Genomic DNA, 10840 nt, shown 5'->3' with positions numbered 1-10840 from the left:
TGACAATATTAGCAGCGTTTTGCCCATACTTTTAGAGTGTAATGAACAGGCCACTGGCATGTAGTAAGGTACTGTACTATACTGTAGTAAAGTAAGTACAGGTACAGTAAATATAGTGCAAGTAAGTATGGTACTGACAATAACCTGTTTCAATGTTAGCCTTATATTTAAGGTACTGTAATTGAATGTTAACCATTTTATATCTACGCTTACTCTCCACTTTCTACAGTATATATTATATACAGTACGAGCATTATTTGTATTAGACTTGTGTATTAACTATTATTTCTAATAATTAATTATAGTTTACAGGTACGGTTAGTTATAGTTTATTCATTTTGTGTGCTTGTCAATAGTGTTACAGTCAATGTCTTCAATTCCCTAATCCTGCAGCCATTTTTTTTCTTTAGCAGGCGATGAAGCACTACAGGAAGGGGGGGGGAGTCCAAGTTTATTGTACTGTGTGCATAATAACAGTCAATAGTTTGTCCTAAACCCCCCTCCCCCACCCTACCCCCCACCCCCCTCTCAATGATAAAAGAAATGCAAGCTCATTTATGCCGATGGCCGGGGGAGGTGTGGAGATACAGTAAAATGTAATAAAAGTTAAAACTCCCTTGAGAACACGTTTCTGTGTGTGTGATATTTCAATAAACAGTATGAAAAGCAGACCAAGCCTATATATGCCTTTTTTCTTCTTCTTTTTTATGACTTGCAATTAACATTTATAATGAAGTAATTCTTGAGAAATCACAATGCAGGACTTATCACCCCTGCGCATGCATTTGAAAATGGCAAATACATTTCTCAGCCAAGAATCAAAGGCTCAAAGAGAATGTCTTTTGTTTTTTTAACACACGTTCCATGGCCAGGCAGAGGGAAGTGTGGAGAACACGTCCAATGCTTTTTACTTGGCTAAGGAGGTTGAGGGGTGAGGAAAGGTGCAATGAAGTTAAGCTGTCTTTGGCTAAAGCTGTGATGAGCGTACAGCAGGATTACAGTAGAACGAAAATCATTTGAACTGTTTTAAAACTACCCTGAGAACATGTTTCTGTGTGTGTGATATTTCCATAAACAGTATGAAAGCAGACCAAGCCTACTCAAATTTAAACGTTTTGAATAGTATTCCCCCTCCTTAAAAAAAAGTGTATGCCACCTCCTAAAGAAATAAAAATGAAGTGATTTTACGAATGTAAAAATTGCTAAAATATTTTTAAAATGCATCACATTATGTTTTCTTAAAATCACTCGAGAAATAAATAAAAAATAAATAAAAATATGCCATTTTTTTCTGACTTGCAATTAACATTGGCAATTAAGTCATTCTTGAGAAATCACAATGCAGGACTTATCACCCTGCACATGCATGTGAAAACGGCAAAGGCATTTCTCAGCCAATAATCAAAGGCTCAAAGATAATGTGCCTTTTTTGTTTTTGTTTTTCTTTTTTCTGACTTGAAATTAACATTGGCAGTGAAGACATTCTTTAGAAATCACAATGCATGACTTTATTTATTTATTTCGTTATTAATTTTTATTTTTTGGGTTTCTTATCCGAATTAATTACACATGCAAAGTCTAATTACCGTATACTGCAAAATGCAATATTATTGATAAAAGAAAACAGTAGTGTTTTCCATTAACCAGGAAGTGGAATACTGTAAAAGCAAAAAACATCTAGTTGTGAAATTTTAGTACAGGCTACTGTATGACATGTGCAGTAATTGAATCGATCACATACTGTACAGTACTACAGTGCATACTGTAGTGTGTTGTCAAAAATATTGGCGTGGCAAAGTTTTAAAAGCGTGAAACAGGTAATACTGACGGACTGTATAAAAGTAAAAAAGACAACGTTTTAAAAAAGCAAAATTAGAGTTTAATCGAACTTCATCCTTATCTTTTGCTGCTCGATTTCAAAGTTTCTTTTCTGGAAAAATAAAAATTACAGTATGCTATTATTTCCGGTACTGCACATGCGTCAACTTGCGCTATATGGTGCATGCTAACAGTACAAGCATACTGTACATTACTATAGTGTCATTGGTAATTAAAGCTAATACTGTATAGTGTAACACTGTATAGTACAGTAGATTATATTTACCTTCATTATAAACTTTGCCAACCGGGTGGAGATGAGCCAATGTCAGAGGTGTATTGTGCGCAGAAGCTGGGGTCACTCATGTCGTCTGCATTATAGTTGACAGGTGACTGCTGGTAGTCCGACGTGGCCAGGTAGCAATGATTGTAATCAGGCGGGGTCAGGTACCAATGATTGTAATCAGGCGGGTTCACTAGGTTTTCCTTGACGGTTGGTCAGCTATTGCAATTGTATTGGCAAGCCGGAGTGTATTGTGCATAGAAGCTGGGATCACTCATGTCGTCTGCATTATACTTAACAGTTGACTGCTGAAGCTGGTAGTCAGACGTGGCCAGGTAGCAATCATTGTTGACAGGTAGGGTAAGGTAGCAAGGATTATAATCAGGCGGGTTCACTAGGTTTTCAGTGACGTCAGTGACGATCAGCCCGTTATTGCAATCACATTGGCAAGCCGGGGTTGGTACATTGCAGGGACAGGAAATACAAATCTTAAATAGATTAAACCTGACCTTTCTCCTTTTGACGCTTCCATCAGCAAACATACTGGCAAAACCTGGGAGCATAGACCAATAACCCCTGCTATCTCCCTCAGGAGGGGCAGTGCGAAAAAAACAATCCTCACGATATTGAGGTGAAAATTTGAAATAATCGTTGTTCTCAATGATATATCTCTGCTAAAGTCGCCTTCTTATGTCTTCCAGCATTAATTGCAGAATGTTGAGTGTTGGCATGATGTTGAGTGTACAGGTTCGGTCTATTCAGCAATTGTGCGGGCATAGCAATTGAGAATAATGTACCCAACAGTGTGTTTACTGTAGATACTTAAATTATGAAAATGCCTAAATTTGATAGTGTCTTCAGCGACCAAGGTCATTTTGCAATGGATCACTGTGGTGGACTCTCTTTTTATCTGTTTTTTAAACACCTGCAAATTGACACATACAGTACAGTAACTGTGCTATGCACTGGATAGTGCAAAGGGGATTCATTTTGCCGCCTGGTGGATATGCGAAGAACTGCACCCCAACAAATCAGAATCTAGGTAATTCAAAGAAATCAACAACACTAAACACAGGTGTGATTGGTGTGATTGGCCGCAATAACGCTAGCGTTTGCCGAAAATAATGAGTGAATCACGTGTGGAATACAGCAGACTTTATGAAAACCGCTGCGAGAAATGTTTGAATAATAGCCGCTGCATCTGTAGGTGCAGGGTGCCCGCTTGGATGAGCTTACCCTGACCAGGATATACACCCAGCTCTCCTTGTCCTCTTCAATTACTAGCCGCGACCGCTATGTTCGATTTGTAGAACTTGGCCGCAAAATACGGGACTTCCTAGCTTCAAAACGAAGCCAGTTGCTCTGCTATTTGCCACAGCACAATTTTGGAAAGCCCGCCTTAGCTTCACCGACACAAGTCACTGGATGGTCTGGTTCTCTGCCTCGGCCATATCCTTACATACACTCTGCTAAGCTATCTTTAGCATGGAGGTAGGAGGAGCGACCAATCAGAGCATGGGAACTCTATTCCACTAGCCAATAGAAACAGGGGCTCTTCTTTTGGCTGACGTCAGAGGAGGAAGCATGCCAAGCCGGCTCAAAAAGCTGGGTGAGCGGGATATATGAATTAGCCAATGGGAGAAGCGCCTATGAGCTGTATTTCCCCCGGCTAATTCATTGCCATCCACTGGGCAGGCTCCGCCAAGTCTAGGAGATTCAAAAGGTATCCCCACAGGGTGCCCTTTGTTCTCCGGACCTGGACAATCGCCCTTCCTTGTCCACCAAACATTTCTCACCTCTAGACATCCTCTCTTCTTTGAACTACAGACTCTATGCAGGCTTGCTGGCACCTTAAGCAGATGCCCTGGCTGACTGCATAAAGCCTTATAATAAATGTATTAAACACCTAAAACATATATTAATACATGGGGGACTTTGGGGAGACTCATGACTGTAAGGGAAATAGGACTGAGATATCGGGGCTCCAAAAACAGGAGTCTGGGGGACACTGGGCAGCCCCAGTTGAGTTCCACCTGTGTACCGTTGAATCATGCCTGCTCGCGGGGTAGAATAAAGTTACTACCGGTATCTCCTGTCCACGAACTATTGCAAACAAAATAATTGTATTCTTACCCAGATTTCTCACCTAAAACGTACACACAGAAAGTCTCATGAGTCTGGGGTAAAGGAAACATGGAAAGGGGAAAAGAAAGGGGACACTTTAACTTTTCATGTAATACCTGGCCCCTGGCTTATAGTGCTAGGTAGCTGCCAGGGACCCACAGGGCCCAAAGGTAACTAGAAGGCTTAACCTTTATTATATAGCCTGTTTACCCATGACCGTCACACCACCAATTTGTCAGGTTTGAGGATATCTCTGCTTCAGCACAGGTGTCTCAATCAGTGGCATCAGTCATTATAACGCAGGGACATCCTGAAAACACCTGTTGGTGGCCCTTGAGGACTGCAGTTGTCCACCCCTGATCTCCAGTATGTTCCTATTTTGCCAACAACAATTAATTGTGAATTTATATGATTTAATGGAAATGTCTCCAACGCCTTTAAGGATTCTCTTATGTTAAGAATGTAGTAGAATTTGGAGCTGGAAGCACTTGTACATTAAACAGAGGGTAATAAGATATGCATGAATGACAATGTACTGAATTTAACAAGTATCTCCCAGGCTAGAAACATTGCAAATGATGGTCTTTAAAAAAGTATAATATAGTAAAATAGTAATATCTTGCAATGTTTACTTTGACAAAAAGTATTTAGTATAGTCAGTAGAAAATATAAGAAAAATATAGCACTTTGGTACATTTTTTTTTTTTTAACAATGCAGCTTAAAATTGCACCAAGACGAAACCATACAGTAAGTTGAATGGTAATTTACCACTGAGCCTTCTCTTACCATGCTTTATGTACAGTAAATGTAGAAATATTTGGGATTTTTGTAATGAGTCTAAAATGATGGAGTGTGATGTTCTTTCTGCCAATAAAAATAATGTAGTAATTAAGTAACAAATGAGAAGGCGTTAATTTAGTACGTTTTGTAAAGGAGTTACTTTACGACATGAAAGGAAGGACCAATACCCCAATGCACTCTTGTTCTGAAAAATAATGAACATATATACAGTAGCTGACACAGCTATTTTCTGTTAAGGGTGCCTGTGTCCTCCTGATGAAACTGGGCAATCCAGTGAAACGCTTAGAGTGCCAGAAAAAACGCAGACCGCAGCTGTACAGTATTGACGATCACGGCGCTGGTGCTTCCCCAAATCAGCATCCGGGCATTGAGGTGCGGAGGCCAGCCAATGGCGAGTGTTGACAGGAGGAGAGACTCATGAAGACTTGCGGACGTGAATGGGACGTGAACGGTGAATATCCCAGAAGGCGTCTATTCCGGTCCTGAACACTACTTATGTGCATGTTATTCCTGGACACCATGTGAGTGTGCAAATGCTTTTATATACCTTCCTGATAAATCATTTATCAGTCTACGCTATTGGGGCTTGCATTTTTTATCCAAAAGGTTTCCATACATCCAGAGGTACCGGTCATCTGTTGCCACTGATGGAAATGCTTAAAAGAATTGATAGATTGAGAGTACGCAGTCTATAGGTTACACTGAACTGTATTGATTTAAAATAGACATATTGCACTATTTTGTGTTTCTATTTTCATTCACATATCTGCGCTCCCCACCGACTGAACTACCCAACTCCCTAAGGAGCAGGCTACCCTGGAACACACTAAATTTGGTCTGGAGCCATCTTTTATATCAGGGGAGGTTCCTACTACTAAGCCCCGGTAAAATGGGCAGCACTCCTCCAGTGAGCCCAATCCCGCTCCCCACTGGCACATGCTCCAACGGCTTCCAGACTGCACCTGGAAACCATTACAAATTAACTCCTGAGTTAAGGAATTCACATGCTGGCCCATGTGAGAGGGATTTAACCCTAACCCTGCCTGTGCTTTACCAGGCCTTACAATGTTAGGGCCAGGAAACACATAGCCAGGGGCACTAGGCTACATGCTCCCCCTGGTGAAATCCCTCACCACCGCGCATGAGGCACATAATTTATATACCACCAATACATTTGTGAAAACATAACTATAACAATAACCGGGCACTCATATACAGGAGAACCCATAACCCTTGCAACACATTTCCCGCTCTGTAATCAGCACACATGATCAATTGCAGTAAAGCTCCTGCTCTATGATAATACTCTTCAGTAGTAGTGAGTGGGATGAGATTTGCAGACCAATTTACCATCCCTATCCGGTACTGTGATCGAATAGCATCTTTTCTGACACTTTTCAGATATGTACTCTACACGGTCCATGTACTCTAGATGTTTCTACCTACTTTCCACACTTTTATGAGAGTAAAAGACCCTGTCCTTATTGTAATAAGCCCTGCTGCTGCAGCGGGAATACATATAGTCCAGAACCAAGTCCCTGACACATTCCTCCCTACGCTCCTCTGCTTGCGTCATTAGAGGCTCGGGTACATAAGGGTAGTCATACCCATGGGATTTCCGGTAATGCTTGATCACTATTCTGTCAGCTCTACTGTTTTTAATAAGGTTTTGCCCGAAAGCCTGCCCTGGCAATACCCAGAATAAGGGCTCCTCTGGTATGGCCTCATACTTAAAGGCTTCAAGGTGAGATTAGCCCCATAGCTATATTGCTCCAGGCTTGAAGGTGAGATTAGCCCCATAGCTAAATGTTTCCTGTGGTTCCTAAATAATTTCTGCAGTCTTTTCCAGTGTGAACTCTCCATCTTCCCACCACTGATCTACCACATCCTTTTGCACTAGCACAAACCTGGTTCTATTAATGTGTGGAACATACCCCTGGAACATAGGATACCACCAGTGTACTATTTTCAACGCATCAGAACTAGGCATTATATCAGTACATTTAGGTTTCACAGTGCTTATAGCAGAGGATGTTCTGGGAGTTAACGACCTGCAGACCCCACCTTGTATAGGTGATATAGAACTAAAACAGCAATATTCCTGGCGCATCATCATCAATAGGCAATTCTTTACCGGGACGGCTTGGTACTACCTCATCCCTCTTTGGGGAAGAACCTTTTAGTTCAGTCTCTGGGGCAATTAGTATGAGCATGTCCCACCTTAGTAACATGTCAATAGGCATACCCGTGTTTCCCATTTACCTTTCACGGACCGCAGCCAATTATCGTCATCATTTATGCCCTCTCATGCTCAGGAAGCCATGGAGCTCAGGAACTATGGCCTCTGCTACTGCATCAATCATCATAATCTCCCTGGTTATCTCCTGCTCTTGACACCACAGTAGAAACGGCTCGACAGGGGCAGTGCTCACCTGAGCTGGAGTACCAATCTTCGGATTCACTCAGGCGGATGAATCTCTATAGACCCCCACAAGCAGCGCCGGACGAGTAATTGTAACAGCGGAGGAAGAAGTACCAGTTGGTACCTCGGAAGTGGATGTCTCCGCGTCGATCAGCTAGGCTGTGGCATCCTCGTCAAACTGCTGGGATGCTGCACCATATTGATCTGCTAGGCTGTTGCACCCACGTTACTCTGCTGGGCTGTTGCACCCACGTGGACCTCCTGGCCAGGAGAATGTGCCACAGGCCCCATGCAAAGTTCCTCCGCAACTGCAGATCCCTTCCGCTCAGACGGGGTCGCCTTGAATGACGTCACTGAAGCCCGCTGGAGCTTCCGCTCATTCCGGGTGGCCGACCAGATGATACCGGAGCTGATGTGGTGGCACTCCGGCAGGAGCATGGAGATGGATCCCCCAGCCTCGACCTCGGCCAGCACAGAATCAGGTACGTTGGAGAACAGGGTTTTACAGGATGCCATCCTCGCAACGAGAGAAGGAGGTAACGGTCTTACCGGAGTCTCTGCGGGATGGGAAGCGGTCTACAGGGCGGAGGATGACACTCGCAGAGACTTCTCCACATAGCGGACGACGTCCTGGAAGCAGTGGTCCTGTTCTTGCACCATCAAGGAGGGCGAGAAGGTTACTTTCTCCCAAACCACCTCAGTAGGTAAGTCCTCTTTGAATTCACAGTATGGAGCGGCATCACTCCCCAAAGACTCTGCTCCGGAATTGAGCCCAATACTGTAGTGTCGCTGGTAGTGAGTGATAGCAGCCACACTGGGCATTGGGTGGAATAGTCCATACAGAAAGTCCATATAGCCCTTCCCTACACCTATGGGCAGTCTGTAGATGAGCTTCTGGAGTTGCCAAATCATCCAGAGGACTGTGTGCTCCTTCCCCGGATAGGGAGTTGTAGGATCAGGCCGCCGCAGTTGGAAGTAGGGGATGTCACACTGCTTGCAGCGGGACCTAACCTCCAGATCCCCTCCGCGGTAGTCGCAGATGGGGCATAGCATTTGAAGAAAGTCCTTACCCTCTATATTAATTAGGAGAACCACTCCTGGCAGCTCCAGCCTTTTGGCAATTTGCTCAATCATGGTGTTAGACGACATTGTGGGGAACACGGTAGACACAGTTCTTGCCTGGGTGGTTACCACGTGCGTCTGCTGGTTGTGATAGTTGCATCCGGCTACACCCCACGGGATGGCAGTTAGTTCTTCATCTCCTCCCCCTGGCCCCCCTTATGGCTTTCATACCAAGCCATACATACTTTGCAAAATTAGAAGTTGCATCTTGCAAAGTCTGCATGCGGTTCTCCCGATTTTGGTGGGAACCGCTCTCCGACCTCAGGAAACTCCTCACGGACCCTGAATTCTCACCAGTGCATGCTTGGAGTTCCATCTTGGGGATGGTATTTTTCAAGCGGCCACACCGTTAGCATATTCTACATGCACTGTTAACAATAATGTTTGCAGGCTGGTAGTCCCATCTTGGGCGTGCTATCTTTCAAGCGGTCCACACCGGAAGCATACTACCACCTGCACAGTTTTAGGACATAGTATTTGAGCACACGCCGGTAGTCAGATCTTGGGGTGCTATCTTTCAAGCGATCCACACTGTTGGCATACTACCACGTGTACTCGGCTGATACAATGAGTTTCACGCACATCTCAGCCCTGGAACAAGTAACGATAGGAGTACACAGCAACTAATTCCATCTTGGGGGTGCTATCTTGCAAGTGGTCAGCTGATAACATGTTTTTCTCGCACATCTCAGCCTTTAATGTGAAAGGGCATAGCTCTGATATAGTGGGTTCAAACACCTCTCAGATATGCGATTGTCCCAGAAAAGGTGTAAAACGGCCCTAATACAGTGAGAGCCCCCATTCACTTCACAGCTTTGCAGTGGTGAGCTTGCAGTCGCGAGTTGGATGCTACCCCTGACACCTCCTCGGGGAGCACTTCAGCTTGCAAGCAGTGGGGAATAGGTGGATTGGATACAGTGACTGGTCCTTCACTTCTCCCTCAGCATACATCCCCCTCTTTAATCTTTCTCTGCCTGTCCCAATTGCCAATTTTAGCAGCGCCCCAAAATGTAACTCCCATTGCCCCCCCCCCCCCCCCCAAGGGAGATCTGTAGTTCCATGGCATGGTTGTGGTGCTGTGTAGCTCATCTGTCATCTTCCTGGAGGCCTGAGTCTCCGCAGATGGTAGAGGGAGCAGCAACAGGACAGGCTTTCGGGTTCATTGGTACAGCGCCTCCATCCTGCAGGGCTCTGCCAGAGGCAGGGAGTATTCCCTACAGGAACCCCTTCCAGTAATTCACACTCAGACAAGGAACAGTTCACCATTTATTGGCAGGCCAGTCCTGCTCCTTCCTTCTCATGCAAGAGAGATACTTTACACACAGCATACATGGAACACTGTCCTCGCAGCTTGCATGGTGATCCTTCCCTGACTCGCCTGAGGATGACTGAGGCCCCTGAGGCTAGTCTCAACCCCCTTACCCACTGATGGGGAAAGGTGGAAATATTGCCCAACTCCCTAAGGAGCAGGCTACCCTGGAACACACTAAATTTTGTATGGCGCCATCTTTTATACCAGGACCCTACTTCTAAGCCCAGGTAAAATGGGCAGCACTCCTCCAGTGAGCCCACCCCTCCCACTGGCATATGCTCCAACGGCTTCCAGCCTGCTCCTGGAAAAGTTACAAATTGAATCCTGTCTTAAGGAACTCAAATGCTGGCCCATGTGAGAGGGATTTAACCAGTAGTGGGATTCTAAAATTTTAATAACCGGTTCTTACCTTCACCTGTCCGGGCAGCGGGCGACGTCTCCCAGCTTGCTCCCCTTGCAAATCTTCTGAAAATAGTTGCTCGCGTCACATGGCACTTCATTGCCATGCCAATGAGACGCTGCGTAATGTTGTGACGTAGCATCTCATTGCCATAGCAGCGGACGTCACGTGATGCGGTTACGTCAGGTGGCATTCCCGTTGGCATGACAACGCGGCGCCATTTGACATCAAGCGGCCATATTAACAAGATATGCAGACAAAAGATGTCGGGAGAGGCTGGAAAACACCGCCCGCCCCCCGCCCACCTCCTGTCGTTCTCTGACCGTCCGGGTCAGAGAATTAAGCACCGGTTCGGCGAACTTGTGAAATTTTAGTAACAGGTTCGCACGAACCGGCTGAATCCCACCCCTAGATTTAACCCTAACACTGCCTGCGCCTTACCAGGCTTTACAATGTTAGGGACAGGAAACAAATAGCATGGGGCACTAAGCAGCATACAAATATTTATTTATTTATTTAGCTGTACTTTGCCTAACCTTACATATATAAATTCTCAA

Source organism: Ascaphus truei, chromosome 4 (assembly GCF_040206685.1).
Source record: "Ascaphus truei isolate aAscTru1 chromosome 4, aAscTru1.hap1, whole genome shotgun sequence".
Classification (NCBI taxonomy): domain Eukaryota; kingdom Metazoa; phylum Chordata; class Amphibia; order Anura; family Ascaphidae; genus Ascaphus; species Ascaphus truei.
This window is presented reverse-complemented; position numbering follows the sequence as displayed.